Source organism: Pseudophryne corroboree, chromosome 8 (genome assembly GCF_028390025.1).
Source record: "Pseudophryne corroboree isolate aPseCor3 chromosome 8, aPseCor3.hap2, whole genome shotgun sequence".
Taxonomy (NCBI): domain Eukaryota; kingdom Metazoa; phylum Chordata; class Amphibia; order Anura; family Myobatrachidae; genus Pseudophryne; species Pseudophryne corroboree.
In genome coordinates this window covers 170,251,009-170,270,755 of record NC_086451.1, presented here as the reverse complement: position 1 = coordinate 170,270,755, position 19,747 = coordinate 170,251,009, and the positions used below count along the sequence as shown (strand labels likewise).

At 45.3% G+C, this 19,747-nt stretch overlaps 1 non-coding gene across 1 annotated transcript; it reads right to left on the bottom strand.

Annotated features, from left to right (window-relative positions):
• Nucleotides 1-457: 457 nt before the first annotated feature.
• On the bottom strand, nucleotides 458-620 carry LOC134952373 (U1 spliceosomal RNA). Its single transcript, XR_010184913.1, has one exon. It is a non-coding gene; the product is annotated as a U1 spliceosomal RNA (small nuclear RNA).
• Nucleotides 621-19,747: the final 19,127 nt, after the last annotated feature.

Genomic DNA, 19,747 nt, shown 5'->3' with positions numbered 1-19,747 from the left:
GGGGTCCCCACTCCTCCAGGGAACCCCGGCCAGGGGTGACTAGTTGGAGCGGTAATGCCAGGGCCGCAGGGACCTACATCTGCATATGAAAAGAGAAAAGGGGCGTGCAGGGCATGGCAGCCTTTTGCGGCGCTTGGATGACCCCTAGTTCGCATTAAACACCTCCACCCTCCTTCGGTGTGGGGCTCATGTTGGCTATGCCCCAGCCCCTGAAGCATTCAAGCTGATTTCTTGCAGCAGCTGGGCACTGTAACAGCTCCAGAGCTGATCTGTAAGGCAAGTAAAAGGGTGTGGGCCCTGCAGCACTACCTGTAGTTCGCATTGTGCGTTGGAAGGCACAAATTAAGCAGACGGGAGAAGTCAGGATAGTGCGCAAGGGCATAGAAGGGAGCGGCTCAAGAAAAGAGAAGTGGAAACAGACAGCAAACTAGGCTGGAGAGAGACCTGAGACAAAGAGATCTGAATTATACGAGAGCCGACCAGGGGAAACACAAATTATGCAGTCAAGTTTCCCACATTTGGGGAAATCGCAGGAGCAGCACACCCAGAGTGCAATGGGTGAGCCTTGCCCTGGGAGAAGCAGCTTCATGATCATAGTATCTCACCTGGCAGGTAAGTAAGATTTGGGATAGAGCTGGGGAGGGTCGCTGCTCGGGCACCCCCCTGTCAAGTGAAGGAGATCCAACCGAGGCAGCACAAGGAAACTCTCGAAACGAAGGACACTAGAATGAAAATTTTAAAGCCTCCTGTTAGTGCTTCATCTACACGGTATAGCCCTGAATATTTCAATGCGCAGCTCTTTGCAAAAGAGAGATATTGCCAAGGAAAAGCTGTCTTGTACCTTTGCATTTTTCTCCCAAACGAAGGACACTAGAAAGAAAATTTTAAAGCTTCCTGTTAGGCCATCATCTACACGGCATAGCCCTGAATTTTCCATTGCGCAGCTCTTTGCAAAAGAGAGATTTTGGCAAGGAAAAGCTGTCTTGTACCTTTGCATTTTTCTCCCAAACGAAGGACACTAGAAAGAAAATTTTAAAGCCTCCTGTTAGGCCATCATCTACACGACATAGCCCTGAATTTTCCAATGCGTAGCTCTTTGCAAAAGAGAGATATTGGCAAGGAAAAGCTGTCTTGTACCTTTGCATTTTTCTCCCAAACGAAGGACACTAGAAAGAAAATTTTAAAGCCTCCTGTTAGGCCATCATCTACACGGCATAGCCCTGAATTTTCCAATGCACAGCTCTCTGCAAAAGAGAGATATTGGCAAGGAAAAGCTGTCTTGTACCTTTGCATTTTTCTCCCAAACGAAGGACACTAGAAAGAAAATTTTAAAGCCTCCTGTTAGGCCATCATCTACACGGCATAGCCCTGAATTTTCCAATGCGCAGCTCTCTGCAAAAGAGAGATATTGGCAAGGAAAAGCTGTCTTGTACCATTGGATTTTTCTCCCAAACGAAGGACACTAGAATGAAAATTTTAAAGCCTCCTGTTAGTGCTTCATCTACACGGTATAGCCCTGATTTTTCCAATGCGTAGCTCTTTGCAAAAGAGAGATATTGGCAAGGAAAAGCTGTCTTGCACCTTTGCATTTTTCTCCCAAACGAAGGACACTAGAAAGAAAATTTTAAAGCCTCCTGTTAGGCCATCATCTACACGGCATAGCCCTGAATTTTCCAATGCGCAGCTCTTTGCAAAAGAGAGATATTGGCAAGGAAAAGCTGTCTTGTACCTTTGCATTTTTCTCCCAAACGAAGGACACTAGAAAGAAAATTTTAAAGCCTCCTGTTAGGGCTTCATCTACACGGCATAGCCCTGAATTTTCCAATGCGCAGCTCTCTGCAAAAGAGAGATATTGGCAAGGAAAAGCAGTATTGTACCTTTGCATTTTTCTCCCAAACGAAGGACACTAGAAAGAAAATTTTAAAGCCTCCTGTTAGGCCATCATCTACACGGCATAGCCCTGAATTTTCCAATGCGCAGCTCTCTGCAAAAGAGAGATATTGGCAAGGAAAAGCTGTCTTGTACCATTGGATTTTTCTCCCAAACGAAGGACACTGGAATGAAAATTTTAAAGCCTCCTGTTAGTGCTTCATCTACACGGTATAGCCCTGAATTTTCCAATGCGTAGCTCTTTGCAAAAGAGAGATATTGGCAAGGAAAAGCTGTCTTGTACCTTTGCATTTTTCTCCCAAACGAAGGACACTAGAATGAAAATTTTAAAGCCTCCTGTTAGTGCTTCATCTACACGGTATAGCCCTGAATTTTCCAATGCGTAGCTCTTTGCAAAAGAGAGATATTGGCAAGGAAAAGCTGTCTTGTACCTTTGCATTTTTCTCCCAAACGAAGGACACTAGAAAGAAAATTTTAAAGCCTCCTGTTAGGCCATCATGTACACGGCATAGCCCTGAATTTTCCAATGCGCAGCTCTTTGCAAAAGAGAGATATTGGCAAGGAAAAGCTGTCTTGTACCTTTGCATTTTTCTCCCAAACGAAGGACACTAGAAAGAAAATTTTAAAGCCTCCTGTTAGGCCATCATCTACACGGCATAGCCCTGAATTTTCCAATGCGCAGCTCTTTGCAAAAGAGAGATATTGGCAAGGAAAAGCTGTCTTGTACCTTTGCATTTTTCTCCCAAACGAAGGACACTAGAATGAAAATTTTAAAGCCTCCTGTTAGGGCTTCATCTACACGGTATAGCCCTGAATTTTCCAATGCGCAGCTCTTTGCAAAAGAGAGATATTGGCAAGGAAAAGCTGTCTTGTACCTTTGCATTTTTCTCCCAAACGAAGGACACTAGAAAGAAAATTTTAAAGCCTCCTGTTAGGCCATCATCTACACGGCATAGCCCTGAATTTTCCAATGCGCAGCTCTTTGCAAAAGAGAGATATTGGCAAGGAAAATCTGTCTTGTACTTTTGCATTTTTCTCCCAAACGAAGGACACTAGAAAGAAAATTTTAAAGCCTCCTGTTAGGCCATCATCTACACGGCATAGCCCTGAATTTTCCAATGCGCAGCTCTTTGCAAAAGAGAGATATTGCCAAGGAAAAGCTGTCTTGTACCTTTGCATTTTTCTCCCAAACGAAGGACACTAGAATGAAAATTTTAAAGCCTCCTGTTAGTGCTTCATCTACACGGTATAGCCCTGAATTTTCCAATGCGCAGCTCTTTGCAAAAGAGAGATATTGGCAAGGAAAAGCTGTCTTGTACCTTTGCATTTTTCTCCCAAACGAAGGACACTAGAAAGAAAATTTTAAAGCCTCCTGTTAGGCCATCATCTACACGGCATAGCCCTGAATTTTCCAATACGCAGCTCTTTGCAAAAGAGAGATATTGGCAAGGAAAAGCTGTCTTGTACCTTTGCATTTTTCTCCCAAACGAAGGACACTAGAAAGAAAATTTTAAAGCCTCCTGTTAGGCCATCATCTACACGACATAGCCCTGAATTTTCCAATGCGTAGCTCTTTGCAAAAGAGAGATATTGGCAAGGAAAAGCTGTCTCGTACCTTTGCATTTTTCTCCCAAACGAAGGACACTAGAAAGAAAATTTTAAAGCCTCCTGTTAGGCCATCATCTACACGGCATAGCCCTGAATTTTCCAATGCACAGCTCTCTGCAAAAGAGAGATATTGGCAAGGAAAAGCTGTCTTGTACCTTTGCATTTTTCTCCCAAACGAAGGACACTAGAAAGAAAATTTTAAAGTCTCCTGTTAGGCCATCATCTACACGGCATAGCCCTGAATTTTCCAATGCGCAGCTCTCTGCAAAAGAGAGATATTGGCAAGGAAAAGCTGTCTTGTACCATTGGATTTTTCTCCCAAACGAAGGACACTAGAATGAAAATTTTAAAGCCTCCTGTTAGTGCTTCATCTACACGGTATAGCCCTGATTTTTCCAATGCGTAGCTCTTTGCAAAAGAGAGATATTGGCAAGGAAAAGCTGTCTTGCACCTTTGCATTTTTCTCCCAAACGAAGGACACTAGAAAGAAAATTTTAAAGCCTCCTGTTAGGCCATCATCTACACGGCATAGCCCTGAATTTTCCAATGCGCAGCTCTTTGCAAAAGAGAGATATTGGCAAGGAAAAGCTGTCTTGTACCTTTGCATTTTTCTCCCAAACGAAGGACACTAGAAAGAAAATTTTAAAGCCTCCTGTTAGGGCTTCATCTACACGGCATAGCCCTGAATTTTCCAATGCGCAGCTCTCTGCAAAAGAGAGATATTGGCAAGGAAAAGCAGTATTGTACCTTTGCATTTTTCTCCCAAACGAAGGACACTAGAAAGAAAATTTTAAAGCCTCCTGTTAGGCCATCATCTACACGGCATAGCCCTGAATTTTCCAATGCGCAGCTCTCTGCAAAAGAGAGATATTGGCAAGGAAAAGCTGTCTTGTACCATTGGATTTTTCTCCCAAACGAAGGACACTGGAATGAAAATTTTAAAGCCTCCTGTTAGTGCTTCATCTACACGGTATAGCCCTGAATTTTCCAATGCGTAGCTCTTTGCAAAAGAGAGATATTGGCAAGGAAAAGCTGTCTTGTACCTTTGCATTTTTCTCCCAAACGAAGGACACTAGAATGAAAATTTTAAAGCCTCCTGTTAGTGCTTCGTCTACACGGTATAGCCCTGAATTTTCCAATGCGTAGCTCTTTGCAAAAGAGAGATATTGGCAAGGAAAAGCTGTCTTGTACCTTTGCATTTTTCTCCCAAACGAAGGACACTAGAAAGAAAATTGTAAAGCCTCCTGTTAGGCCATCATCTACACGGCATAGCCCTGAATTTTCCAATGCGCAGCTCTTTGCAAAAGAGAGATATTGGCAAGGAAAAGCTGTCTTGTACCTTTGCATTTTTCTCCCAAACGAAGGACACTAGAATGAAAATTTTAAAGCCTCCTGTTAGGGCTTCATCTACACGGTATAGCCCTGAATTTTCCAATGCGCAGCTCTTTGCAAAAGAGAGATATTGGCAAGGAAAAGCTGTCTTGTACCTTTGCATTTTTCTCCCAAACGAAGGACACTAGAAAGAAAATTTTAAAGCCTCCTGTTAGGCCATCATCTACACGGCATAGCCCTGAATTTTCCAATGCGCAGCTCTTTGCAAAAGAGAGATATTGGCAAGGAAAAGCTGTCTTGTACCTTTGCATTTTTCTCCCAAACGAAGGACACTAGAATGAAAATTTTAAAGCCTCCTGTTAGGGCTTCATCTACACGGTATAGCCCTGAATTTTCCAATGCGCAGCTCTTTGCAAAAGAGAGATATTGGCAAGGAAAATCTGTCTTGTACTTTTGCATTTTTCTCCCAAACGAAGGACACTAGAAAGAAAATTTTAAAGCCTCCTGTTAGGCCATCATCTACACGGCATAGCCCTGAATTTTCCAATGCGCAGCTCTTTGCAAAAGAGAGATATTGGCAAGGAAAAGCTGTCTTGTACCTTTGCATTTTTCTCCCAAACGAAGGACACTAGAATGAAAATTTTAAAGCCTCCTGTTAGTGCTTCATCTACACGGTATAGCCCTGAATTTTCCAATGCGCAGCTCTTTGCAAAAGAGAGATATTGGCAAGGAAAAGCTGTCTTGTACCTTTGCATTTTTCTCCCAAACGAAGGACACTAGAAAGAAAATTTTAAAGCCTCCTGTTAGGCCATCATCTACACGGCATAGCCCTGAATTTTCCAATACGCAGCTCTTTGCAAAAGAGAGATATTGGCAAGGAAAAGCTGTCTTGTACCTTTGCATTTTTCTCCCAAACGAAGGACACTAGAATGAAAATTTTAAAGCCTCCTGTTAGGGCTTCATCTACACGGTATAGCCCTGAATTTTCCAATGCGCAGCTCTTTGCAAAAGAGAGATATTTGCAAGGAAAAGCTGTCTTGCACCTTTGCATTTTTCTCCCAAACGAAGGACACTAGAAAGAAAATTTTAAAGCCTCCTGTTAGGCCATCATCTACCCGGCATAGCCCTGAATTTTCCAATACGCAGCTCTTTGCAAAAGAGAGATATTGGCAAGGAAAAGCTGTCTTGTACCTTTGCATTTTTCTCCCAAACGAAGGACACTAGAAAGAAAATTTTAAAGCCTCCTGTTAGGCCATCATCTACACGGCATAGCCCTGAATTTTCCAATGCGCAGCTCTTTGCAAAAGAGAGATATTGGCAAGGAAAAGCTGTCTTGTACCTTTGCATTTTTCTCCCAAACGAAGGACACTAGAAAGAAAATTTTAAAGCCTCCTGTTAGGCCATCATCTACACGGCATAGCCCTGAATTTTCCAATGCGCAGCTCTTTGCAAAAGAGAGATATTGGCAAGGAAAAGCTGTCTTGTACCATTGGATTTTTCTCCCAAACGAAGGACACTAGAATGAAAATTTTAAAGCCTCCTGTTAGTGCTTCATCTACACGGTATAGCCCTGAATTTTCCAATGCGTAGCTCTTTGCAAAATAGAGATATTGGCAAGGAAAAGCTGTCTTGTACCTTTGCATTTTTCTCCCAAACGAAGGACACTAGAATGAAAATTTTAAAGCCTCCTGTTAGTGCTTCATCTACACGGTATAGCCCTTAATTTTCCAATGCGCAGCTCTTTGCAAAAGAGAGATATTGGCAAGGAAAAGCTGTCTTGTACCTTTGCATTTTTCTCCCAAACGAAGGACACTAGAAAGAAAATTTTAAAGCCTCCTGTTAGGCCATCATCTACCCGGCATAGCCCTGAATTTTCCCATACGCAGCTCTTTGCAAAAGAGAGATATTGGCAAGGAAAAGCTGTCTTGTACCTTTGCATTTTTCTCCCAAACGAAGGACACTAGAAAGAAAATTTTAAAGCCTCCTGTTAGGCCATCATCTACACGGCATAGCCCTGAATTTTCCAATGCGCCCCAATAAATGTCCATCAGTTATATTAAATATTAATTGTAGGACGTTTGGGGGTGCAACCAGAGACAAGTAATGTTATGCAGGAAAGGAGAAGAGAAAAGAATGTCTCTTTTGCTGGCGCACAAATGATGATTTAAAAATTAACTTTTAATAAATTCGTTAAAATTGTCTAAACACGAAATAAAGTACAATAAGTTTGTATAATGTAATTACCATATATAATAAATTGAAATACATTTATTAATATCAAGGTTCGCTACCTGTGTTGTGTCTTTATTATTGATCCAAATTAACTATATCAATTAGTCTGATACTGAATTACTGGACACTATGTAATATTAGTTGAATGTATATTAGTAATTCACTTGACAAATGTCAGAACCTGACAATAGTTCTACATATCATACACTTACAGCACTCTTTCCACAATATTTTCCCTTTATTCCAGATCAAATGGTATAATCCCCCACAGTAATTATTCCTGTTATAGTATAGTACAGTATGGTTGCTGGGGACGTCTTTAATGAAAAGAGAGGGAACATCTAATGTGTCTCCTTATGGGTAAAATACTTGCAAGCTAAGTGCTATGAATAGCATCAGCATGTAGATAAATGCTGAGTGTTAGGTGAGTAATGCAGATAAATAGGGATATCTAATAATTCTATAGAATAGTGGGTGAATTATTAGATATCCCTATTTATCTGCACCTCTAAGCACACTATTTGACTGTCCACACCCTGCTGTGCCTATTACCCATCTCCTCCACCACCCTCAACACTGACCCACACATCATTCACCCACAAAGATACAATAAAGGTAGTTTGGATAAATTAGCTAAATGAAATGGATTTAACCAATTTATCTAAATGACCATTTTTGGATGTTTTCCAGTGTTTGGGAGCAAATGGTCAATTGTCATTTGCTGCCACATATTAGCATAATTTTGTTTCAACTAGAAAAAAAAATTGGACAGATAATCTAAGTGTGGATCCAGTTTAATGCTGATTTCAGAGCCAACTATAGACTTGATTGAGGTACTGTGTCCCCGGTACCAAATACCAAAAGAAATAATATTGTGAGGTGTTCAAAAAAGACTGAAAATGAGTGGAAATTATGGTTATTGAGGTTAATAATACTATGGGATCAAAATGACCCCCAAATTCTATGATTTAAGCTGTTTTTTAGGGTTTTTTGAAAAAAAAACCTGAATCCAAAACACACCCGAATCCGACAAAAAAATTTCGGTGAGGTTTTGCCAAAACGCGTCCGAACCCAAAACACGGCCGCGGAACCGAACCCAAAACCAAAACACAAAACCCGAAAAATTTCCGGTGCACATCACTACTTAATTAGAACTTCGGTCAATGTGAATTAACCATTGGACTCAACCATGGTTATCCTTAAAACCCAGGGGTCTATTTAAGATCTGTTATGATTCCCGTACTCCAGACCAGAGGAGATCTTATGGCAGAGGTCTGAGTACTGGAAAGATATGCTGGTTACGGGAGCAGGAAAGCCTAGTAACCCCTGGCGCCCTAACTCCGTTGTCTCGCCCGTGTTATCAGAAATCCCCTGCGAGACTATGGTTGCTTGAGCCCATGGCAGCCGCGTTTGAAGGGCGGATTATGTCTGCCCAACTTCGATGCCCCCTCAGGTCTTAATGGGAGACAAAGGGAAATCCGAGACAGGGTGATAACAAGGGGCCCTCTGACTAAGCAACCAGGCCAGGGGCTACAAGCTAACTAACTTAAACCAAAAGTATGTGCGGACAAACCGCCAGGGAAAAGGACAACCAAAGATCCACTGATCCGTTACTCCTATCCAGCACCGCTGGATACCAGAGTGGATTTGTGGGAGCGGAATCCTCCGCAAAAGCTCCGGAACACAATGAAACTAAATAATAAACAGTAAGCGGTCAAGCCGCAACACACGGCTACGCCGCGACTCACGAACACAGGATGTTAAAGGTGCTCGGTCGGACTCCAGGAATAGATGACAACTTCCGAGTACAGGACCACTGAGGACAGGAACAACCGGATTGAGCAGGACTGGAAACTCTCTGTAACTGACACAGCAAACAGGAAGCTATCACCGGCGTCTGTGAGAAGTCCTGAGAGTGCTTAAATTTGGGAGCCCTCCAATCAAGATCCAGACAGGGTAATCACATAATCATGCCGTGCAGCTGCATGCTGTACGGCCAGGATACACTTGAACTGATTAATTAAGACACAGCAACGGGGAACGCGGTCCGAGCGTGGCGTCCCCGTTGCTAGGGTCTGAGCGGCTCCGTGCGCCCGGCGTCTAGCGTTGCTAGGGAGCCGGCGGCTGTCTGCCTGCGGCGTCCCTAGTTGCTAGGCGCCGGGCCGCACTGACGGGCGGACCCTCGGCGCCTAACAGTACCCCCCCCTTGAGGAGGGGTCAAGGAACCCCTAAGGCCAGGTTTCTGCGGAAATTCTCGAAAAAATGCCCTTTTGAGCCTCGGGGCATGGAGATCCTCATCCAGGACCCAAGACCTTTCTTCTGGACCATAACCTCTCCAATGTACCAAAAAATAAAGCCGACCCCGGGACAACTTGGAATCGAGAACCTTCTCCACCAAGAACTCCTGCTGACCCTGTACATCTATTGGTGATTTCCCCTGAGAGATCTTGCGAGGAAATCTACTGGACGAAACATATGGTTTTAACAAGGAGCAATGGAAGGTATTTCCGATCCGTAAAGTTTTTGGTAAACGTAACCGGAAAGCAACTGGATTGACTTTTTTGATAATATGAAATGGTCCAATAAATTTAGGACCCAATCTGGCTGAGGTTTGTCGAAGTTTAATGTTGCGAGTCGACAACCATACCCTATCTCCTACTTTAAAAGTGCACGGCCGCCGGAGCCTGTCAGAAAATTTTTTCTCCCGAAATGCCGCTTTTCTGAGAGCCAGGTGCACTTTTCTCCAAATGAGTTTGAGATGAGAGGTCAAGGTCAGTGAGGAGACAGAGGAATGTTGAAAAAAGGAATTAGCTCTGGGGTGAAAACCAAAAACTGTAAAAAATGGAGACACATTGGTGGAGGAATGACAGGCATTGTTGTAAGCAAACTCCGCCAACGGAAGAAACTCAGACCAGTCATTTTGGAGTTTGGCCGAGTACAAACGCAAATATTGTTTTAATGATTGATTAACTCGCTCAGTCTGCCCGTTGGATTGGGGATGGTAGCCAGACGTTAAAGATAATTTCATCTTTAATGAGGCACAAAAAGACTTCCAAAATTGTGCAATGAATTGTGGACCCCGATCAGAGACAATATCAGTGGGTAACCCATGGAGTCTGAAAACATGGCGGAGGAACAAGACTGCCAATCCCTGGGCAGATGGCAATCGGGGAAGAGCAATGAAATGGGCCATTTTGCTAAAACGGTCCACTACCACCCATATGACTCGGCATCCGGCTGACAGAGGGAGGTCCACCACAAAATCCATGGAAATATGAGACCATGGCCTAAGAGGAACATTCAAGGGCATAAGTTGACCGATAGGCAAGGAACGGGGAACCTTATGCTGTGCACAGACCTGACAAGAAAAAACAAACTCCTTAATGTCTTTAGAAAGACCAGGCCACCATACCGAGCGGGAAACTAATTCAAAAGTTTTGGCGATCCCCGGATGCCCGGCAACTTTGCTATCATGAAACTCCGTCAAAACAGTTGCTCTCAAAAACTCGGGGACATAAAGACGACCAGCAGGAGTATTTCCAGGAGCTTGATGTTGAAGCTGCTTTAACTGGGTAAATAAATCTTGTGTGAGGCCTGCCCGAATGACTGAAGACGGAAGTATGGGAGTAACAGGACTGTTGTCTTGAACTGGAAGAAAACTGCGTGACAGGGCATCTGCCTTGGTATTCTTGGAACCTGGCCTGAAGGTGATAATGAACTTGAAACGAGTAAAAAATAAAGCCCAACGAGCTTGCCGGGCATTCAGCCGTTTAGCTGATTCAATGTATTGAAGATTTTTGTGATCAGTCAAAACTGAAATGGTATGAGTGGCTCCTTCAAGCCAATGCCTCCACTCCTCGAAAGCCCATTTAATAGCCAGTAATTCCCGGTTACCAACATCGTAGTTGGATTCAGCAGATGAGAATTTCCTGGACATAAAGGCACAAGGATGTAATTCTAGAGAATCCGGATCCTTCTGAGATAGGATAGCCCCTACTCCAACCTCCGAGGCATCAACCTCAACAATGAAAGGCAATTCTGGGTTGGGATGTCTGAGGACTGGGGCTGAGACAAAGGCTTGTTTCAAGGCCTGAAAAGATAAGTCCGCTTCACGTGACCAGTTGGTAGGATCTGCTCCCTTCTTAGTCAGTGCCACAATGGGAGCAACTAGGTCGGAGAAAGAGTGAATAAATCTTCTATAGTAATTCGCAAACCCTAAAAAGCGCTGAATTGCTTTTAAGTTGGTGGGTTGCGCCCAATTAAGGATGGCTTGGAGCTTCTTTGGTTCCATACAGAATCCCCGAGGGGAAATGATGTACCCTAAAAAGGATACCTCCGTGACATGAAATTCACACTTCTCCAGCTTGGCATATAGGTGATTTTCACGTAATTTTTTTAGAACCTGACGCACCTGGGTAACATGTTGTTCTATAGAGTCAGAATATATCAAAATATCGTCTAAGTAGACTACAACGAATCTTCCAAGAAATTCACGGAGCACATCGTTAATGAGATCCTGGAAAACTGCCGGAGCGTTAGACAGGCCGAATGGCATAACCAGATACTCATAGTGACCCGACTGAGTACTGAATGCCGTTTTCCACTCATCCCCTGACTTGATCCGGATGAGGTTATATGCTCCTCTCAGGTCAATCTTAGAAAAAATCACAGCCGAACGTAGCTGATCAAAGAGGACAGAAATCAGCGGCAAAGGGTAAGTATTTTTTACTGAGATCTTATTCAAGGCTCTAAAGTCAATGCAAGGTCTGAGTGATCCATCCTTCTTCTCCACGAAGAAGAAGCCTGCACTTAAAGGGGATTTAGATGGCCTGATAAATCCTTTCCCTAGGCTTTCTTTAACATACTCATTCATGGCCACAGTTTCAGGTCCGGACAATGCATATAACCTTCCCTTAGGCAAAGTGGCACCAGGAATTAGCTCAATAGCACAATCATAAGGCCTATGGGGAGGCAGAATGTCCGCATTGCCCTTGGAAAATACATCAACAAAATCCTGGTATTCCACAGGAATGGGTGCGGGAATGACAGCAGCTATTCTGATGGGAAACGTAATACATTCCTTATTACAGATGGTACCCCATTGTGAGATCTCCCCCGACTGCCAATCAATGATGGGATTATGAAAGGCCAGCCAAGGGTGACCCAGAACCACTGGAACTGCTGGGCAATGGGTAAGGAAAAACTCAATTTTTTCAGAATGCAGAGCTCCTACCGAAAGTAGAACAGGAGGTGTACAGAGAGAAATAACCCCATTGGACAAGGGACTCCCATCTAAACCATGCATGGTGATACACCTACCCAAGGCTAACTGAGGAATACCTAAGGCCTTGGCCCATGTTAAATCCATAAAGTTCCCTGCAGCTCCACTGTCCACAAAAGCCGAGACCGAGGAACAGAGGCTGCCAAAGGAAACTTTAGCTGGGACTAACAGTGAATTATTTGAGGAGATAAGCTGCAGACCAAAGTGAACCCCCTCACAAATCACTTGGTCGAGGCGTTTCCCGACTTGTTCGGACAACTACGGGCAAAATGTCCCTTACCTCCACAGTATAAACAAAGACCAGAATTTTGCCTTCTGGTTCTTTCTTCAGGAGACAGTTTGGAGAGGCCTATCTGCATGGGCTCCTCTATGTCCACAGGAATGGAAAAAACACAAGGAGTAGACCCGACAGATGCTCCTTTTTCAGCCCTCCGCTCTCTGAGACGACGATCAATCTTAATAGAGAGCTCCATGAGTTTATCGAGAGTCTCAGGAGCGGGATACTGAAGGAGACTGTCTTTTATAGACTCGGATAAGCCGAGGCGAAACTGACTGCGCAGGGCTGGGTCATTCCATCCACAGTCGTTTGACCAACGGCGAAACTCCGTACAATAAATCTCTGCGGGATTCCTACCCTGTCTGAGAGCACGCAACTGACTCTCGGCGGATGCCTCTCTATCAGGGTCGTCATACAATAGCCCTAAAGACCCCAGAAAGGCGTCTACAGACAATAAAGCCGGATCGTCTGTTCTTAAACCAAAAGCCCAGGTCTGAGGATCCCCCTGAAGTAAGGAAATAATAATTCCAACCCGCTGAGATTCCGTACCTGAAGAGACTGGTCTTAAACGAAAATAAAGTTTACAAGACTCTTTAAAATTAAAAAACTGCTTTCTATCCCCAGAAAAACGGTCAGGCAAATGCATTTTTGGTTCAGGAATGACCCTCGGGGAAGTCCGTAACAGATCTTCCTGTGACCTCACCCGAAGGGACAGATCCTGAACCATCTGAGTAAGTTCTTGAATCTGGCTAACTAGAAGCTGGCCAGGATTTGGCCCAACACCGGTGGGATTCATGAGGCCGACAAATCTTCCAACTGAATAAGGGAAAAAATTAAATCCTGTTTAATTTTAAATTTTAGTCTGGCCGGTGATAATGTTATGATTCCCGTACTCCAGACCAGAGGAGATCTTATGGCAGAGGTCTGAGTACTGGAAAGATATGCTGGTTACGGGAGCAGGAAAGCCTAGTAACCCCTGGCGCCCTAACTCCGTTGTCTCGCCCGTGTTATCAGAAATCCCCTGCGAGACTATGGTTGCTTGAGCCCATGGCAGCCGCGTTTGAAGGGCGGATTATGTCTGCCCAACTTCGATGCCCCCTCAGGTCTTAATGGGAGACAAAGGGAAATCCGAGACAGGGTGATAACAAGGGGCCCTCTGACTAAGCAACCAGGCCAGGGGCTACAAGCTAACTAACTTAAACCAAAAGTATGTGCGGACAAACCGCCAGGGAAAAGGACAACCAAAGATTCACTGATCCGTTACTCCTATCCAGCACCGCTGGATACCAGAGTGGATTTGTGGGAGCGGAATCCTCCGCAAAAGCTCCGGAACACAATGAAACTAAATAATAAACAGTAAGCGGTCAAGCCGCAACACACGGCTACGCCACGACTCACGAACACCACAGGATGTTAAAGGTGCTCGGTCGGACTCCAGGAATAGATGACAACTTCCGAGTACAGGACCACTGAGGACAGGAACAACCGGATTGAGCAGGACTGGAAACTCTCTGTAACTGACACAGCAAACAGGAAGCTATCACCGGCGTCTGTGAGAAGTCCTGAGAGTGCTTAAATTTGGGAGCCCTCCAATCAAGATCCAGACAGGGTAATCACATAATCATGCCGTGCAGCTGCATGCTGTACGGCCAGGATACACTTGAACTGATTAATTAAGACCCAGCAACGGGGAACGCGGTCCGAGCGTGGCGTCCCCGTTGCTAGGGTCTGAGCGGCTCCGTGCGCCCGGCGTCTAGCGTTGCTAGGGAGCCGGCGGCTGTCTGCCTGCGGCGTCCCTAGTTGCTAGGCGCCGGGCCGCACTGACGGGCGGACCCTCGGCGCCTAACAAGATCGATCTTAATCGATGTTGGGCTTCCAGGTTGAAAAAAACACACACATTTACTAACATTTTAAAATTTATATAAAAAATTATCTGTTCGTAAATGCAGTGCACATGGTTTTGCCCAACTGCTAACAAAAATCCTGCTGCGATCAACTCAGAATTACCCCCCATGTGCACTGCAGGGAAGGCAGATTTAACATGTGCAGAGAGAGGCCCTCATTCCGAGTTGATCGCTCACAGGCTGCTTTTAGCATCATTGCACACGCTAAGCCGCCGCCTACTGGGAGTGAATCTTAGCATCTTAAAATTGCGAACGAAAGATTCGCAATATTGCGAAAAGACATCTCTGTGCAGTTTCTGAGTAGCTCGAGACTTACTCTGCCAGTGCGATCAGTTCAGTGCTTGTCGTTCCTGGTTTGACGTCACAAACACACCCAGCGTTCGCCCAGACACTCCTCCGTTTCTCCAGCCACTCCCGCGTTTTTCCCAGAAACGGTAGCGTTTTTTCCCACACGCCCATAAAATGACCAGTTTCCGCCCAGAAACACCCACTTCCTGTCAATCACACTCCGATCACCAGAACGAAGAAAAAACCTTGTAATGCCGTGAGTAAAATTCCTAACTGTATAGCAAATTTACTTGGCGCAGTCGCAGTGCGAACATTGCGCATGCGCAATAATCGGAAAATCGCTGCGATGCGAAGAAAATTACCGAGCGAACAACTCGGAATGACCACCAGAGTTAGATTTGGGTGTGGTGTGTTCAATCTGCAATCTGATTTGCAGTGTAAAAATAAAGCAGTCAGTATTTACCCTGCACAGAAACAAATTAACTCACCCAAATCTAACTCTTTCTGCACATGTTATATCTGCCTCCCCTGCAGTACACATGGTTTTGCCCAACTGCTAACAAAATTCCTGCTGCGATCAACTTGGAATTACCCCCATCGATTGGTGTTTTCACACTGCTCGTTCCAACCGCAAAAACTATGAAGAGGATGGGGGCATATACGCAGGGTCCATCCTGTGCATGTGCCTACATTTTCTCCGGGTGCCCCACAGAAAATGCGAATGCCTCTGCCTGTCAATCAGTAGAGGGCGTACCTTCGCAGGTATATCGCGATCATGAGCCATGTCTCCCATTTTTGTCATTATAGGTGCTCTGTGAGCTGCTGACCATGCCCCAGCCCCTCTGTCTCCCGTGAATAGACATTGGGGCTTATTCAGACCAGATCGCTTCAATTTATTTTCACCCAGCGGGCAATCAGGTCTTCACTGCACATGCGTATGCGCCACAATGCGTAGGTGCGACGGTCCGGAGATCACAAGAAGATTGACAAGAAGAGGGTGTTTGTGTGGGTGAATGTTTCTAGGGAGTGTCCGGAAAAACACTGGAGGGACCCGGCGTTTTGTGGGAGGATTTGTGACGTCACCTCAATGGCTGAGTAAGTGCTGAGCTGTGCAGCTCTTGTGCACATGTGATCACACACCTGCACAGCAAATTTTCCCTTCCGCTGTAGGCGGCAACTACCTGATCACAGGGATGCAAAACACACACCCTAGCAATCAGGTCTGAATTACACACAATGTGCATATTTGCAGAGCAACAAGCTACAGGGAGCCTTCCACCACCCCCCCCCCCCTTCCTCATGACTATGGGACACTGGGGGGGGGGGGTTGTTTGGGTTAGCTGGACATTCCCAAAAAAAGTGACTGTCCTGCAAAAATTGGGTTAGTTGGGAGGTATGTGCAAATACATTTATTGTTTTGCATGCAGGGTAAATACTGGCTTCTTTGACATTTAGCCACAAATGCTGCACAGTTGAATTACAGTATTACACTGCAATTAACAGTTATGCTAGGACATTCCTTCTCCCAAAATCTACCTCTCTCTGCATGTTACATCTGTCCCACAGTGGCGTGCGGTGAGGTCAGTGGCTAGTGAGGCACTACAGCCATAATGTCCGCCGAATCCTGCCGATGACCCTTAGCCAATGCCCGCTACTGCCTCTGAGCCGATACCCACTGCCACCGCCAATGGCTTACAAACTCTCCCACAATCAACTGACCCAGCCCTCCACCACTAATTTCTATCTCAGTCCGATGCCGCCAATGCCCGCCTGCTCATTGTTCTTGTGATATATTATAAATTTTTAAAGAAAAAAAAATGAGTGTTTGGGACTGGGAAGGGTGAGGGAGGAGGACATGAATGCAATTTTGTTGTCCAGGGCTTCCATTAACTTAAAGGAGAAGGGTCTGAATGGGTTAAAAAAAATGTGTGAGGTCCCCCCTCCTTAGTATAACCAGCCTCTTTGAGCCGGTCCTGGTTATTTAAATACTGGGGGGAAAATTGGACAGAGGTTCCCCGTATTTAGACAACCAGCACCGGGCTCTTAGACGGGTCCTGGTTCCAAAAATACGTGGGACAAAAGATGTAGGGGTCCCCCATATTTTTAAAACCAGCACCGGGCTCCACTAGCCAGAGAGATAATGCCACAGCCGGGGGACACTTTTATGTAGGTCCCTGCGGCCCTGGCATTACCCCTCCAACTAGTCACCCCTGGCTGGGGTTCCCTGGAGGAGTGGGGACCCCTTAAATCAAGAGGTTCCTCCCCTCGAGGCACCCAAGGGGCAGGGGTGAAGCCCGAAGCTGTCCCCAGCACCCCTGGGTGGTGGGTGCCGGGCTGATAGCCATATGTGTAAAAAAAGAATATTGTTTTTTTGTTGTGGAACTACAAGGCCCAGCAAGCCTCCCGAACTTGCTGGTACTTGGAGAACCTCAAGTACCAGCAGGCGGGGAAATAACGGGCTCGCTGGTACCTGTAGTTCTACAACAACAAAAAATACCCAAATTAAAACACAAACACACACACCGTGACAGTAAAATTATTGAGACAGGCTGTAGCATGTGAATGCATGTAACCCTATAAAAGTGATGGATTGGGTGACTATTACAATACCCACTGTTGCTGTCTGAAAAATGATGGATTTATAGATTGCTCTGCCGAGATATGTTTTTTTCTAAAATGCACCACAGGTATGGATGGATAGTATACTTGACGACACAGAGGTAGGTAGAGCAGTGGCCTACTGTACCGTACTGCTATATATTATATTATTTATTATTATTATTATTATCCTTTATTTATATGGCGCCACAAGGGTTCCGCAGCACCCAATTACAGAGTACATAAACAAATAATCAAACAGGAAAACAGCAACTTACAGTTGATGACAATATAGGACAAGTACAGGGTAAATAAACATAGCTACATCAGCAGATGACACTGGAATAAGTATCAGGTGGCAGAAGACTGCTGGATTTGGTGCAGCTGAAGATTATTAAAGTAAGAAAAGAGTAAGCACATGAGGGAAGAGGACCCTGCTCGTGAGAGCTTACATTCTAAAGGGGAGGGGTAGACAGACAGGGGTGAGACAGATGGTGTACATAGAGAGCGTGGAACAGAGGTTTAGGATGAGATTTGGCTGGGTTTGGTGAAGAAGTGGGTCTTGAGAGCCCATTTGAAGTTTTGTAGAGAGGTGGAGAGTCTGAGGGGGAGAGGTAGGGAATTCCAGAGAAGTGGTGCAGCACGTGAAAAATCTTGGAGGTAGGAGTGGGAGGAAGTAATCTGTAGGCAGGAGAGTCGGCGTGCATTAGCAGAGCGAAGAGGACGGGTGGGAGTGTAAAGCGAGATAAGATCAGAGATGTAGATGGGAGAGGAGTGGGTGAGGGCTTTGTAAGCAAGTGTGAGAAGCTTGAAATGGATTCTGAAAGGGAAGGGGAGCCAGTGAAGGACCAGTAAGAGAGGAGAGGTGGACATAGTGCATTTGGTGAGGAAAATGAGCCAGGCAGCAGCATTGAGGATAGATTGGAGTGGAGAGAGGTATTTGTCAGGAATGCCAGTCAGGAGGAGATTACAGTAGTCCAGTCTGGAGATGACCAGTGAGTGGATAAGAGTCTTAGTAGCATCCTGGGTCAGAAAGGGTCTGATCCTGGAAATATTTTTTAGATGAAAACGGCAGGTTTGTGAGAGGTGCTGAATGTGTGGTTTGAAGGAGAGGGAGGAGTCAAGGATTACTCCAAGACAGCGCACTTGTGGGGTAGAGGAGATAGTAGTGCCATCAATAGATAATGAGATTGTAGGAGGTGAGGTTATGCGGGAGGGAGGGAAGATGATCAGCTCGGTCTTAGACATGTTAAGTTTAAGAAAGCGCTGGGACATCCAGGAAGTGATAGCAGAGAGACAGTTGGAGATACGAGTGAGGAGAGTAGGGGAGAGGTCTGGAGAGGAAAGATAGATTTGAGTGTCATCAGCATAGAGATGATATTGGAAACCAAAAGAACTAATGAGCTTACCTAGTGAGGACGTATAGAGAGAGAAGAGGACCAAGGACAGAACCTTGGGGTACCCCTACAGTTAGTGGAAGTGAGGGGGAGGTGGAGTCATGAGAGGAGACAGAGAATGAACGGTCAGAAAGGTAGGACGACAACCAAGAGAGGGCAGTGTTACGCAGACCAATGGAGTGAAGGATTTGCAGTAGGAGAGGATGGTCCACAGTGTCAAAAGCAGCAGAGAGATCAAGTAGAATAAGTAGAGAGTAGTGTCCCTTAGATTTAGCAGCATGGAGGTCATTGCATACTTTTGTAAGGGCAGTTTCAGTGGAGTGGAGAGGACGGAAGCCAGACTGGAATGGGTCAAGCAGTGAGTGTGAGGAAAGAAAAGAAGTAAGGCGGTTGTAGACAATACGCTCAAGGAGTTTGGAGGCAAAAGGGAGAAGAGAGATGGGTCGGTAGTTGGAGAGAGTGTTTGGATGAAGGGTAGGTTTTTTAAGAATAGGAGAGATGAGAGCGTGCTTGAAGGCAGAGGGGACAGTGCCTGATGAGAGGGAGAGATTGAGAAGGTGGGAAAGATGGGAACAAGCAGAAGAAGAGATGTGGCAGAGGAGGCGGGAGGGGATAGGGTCAAGTGGGGAGGTGGTGAGGGGACAGGAACGAATGAGGGCCATGACTTCCTCTCCAGATGCATGGGAGAAAGATGACTGAGTTGGTGCGAGGGATGGGGAGGGTTGGTAAGGGATGGGAGAAGGCTGGTTACTGATAGTCTGGTGTGATGTGATGTCCTGACGTATGGAGTTAATTTTGGATGTGAAGTAAGTGGCAAAGTCAAGAGCAGAGAGTGAGGAAGGGAGACGAGGTGGAGGTGGGCAGAGGAGTGAGTTGAGAGTGGCAAAGAGGCGCCGGGGGTTGGAAGACTGGGAGGAGATGAGGTTCTTGAAGTATGACT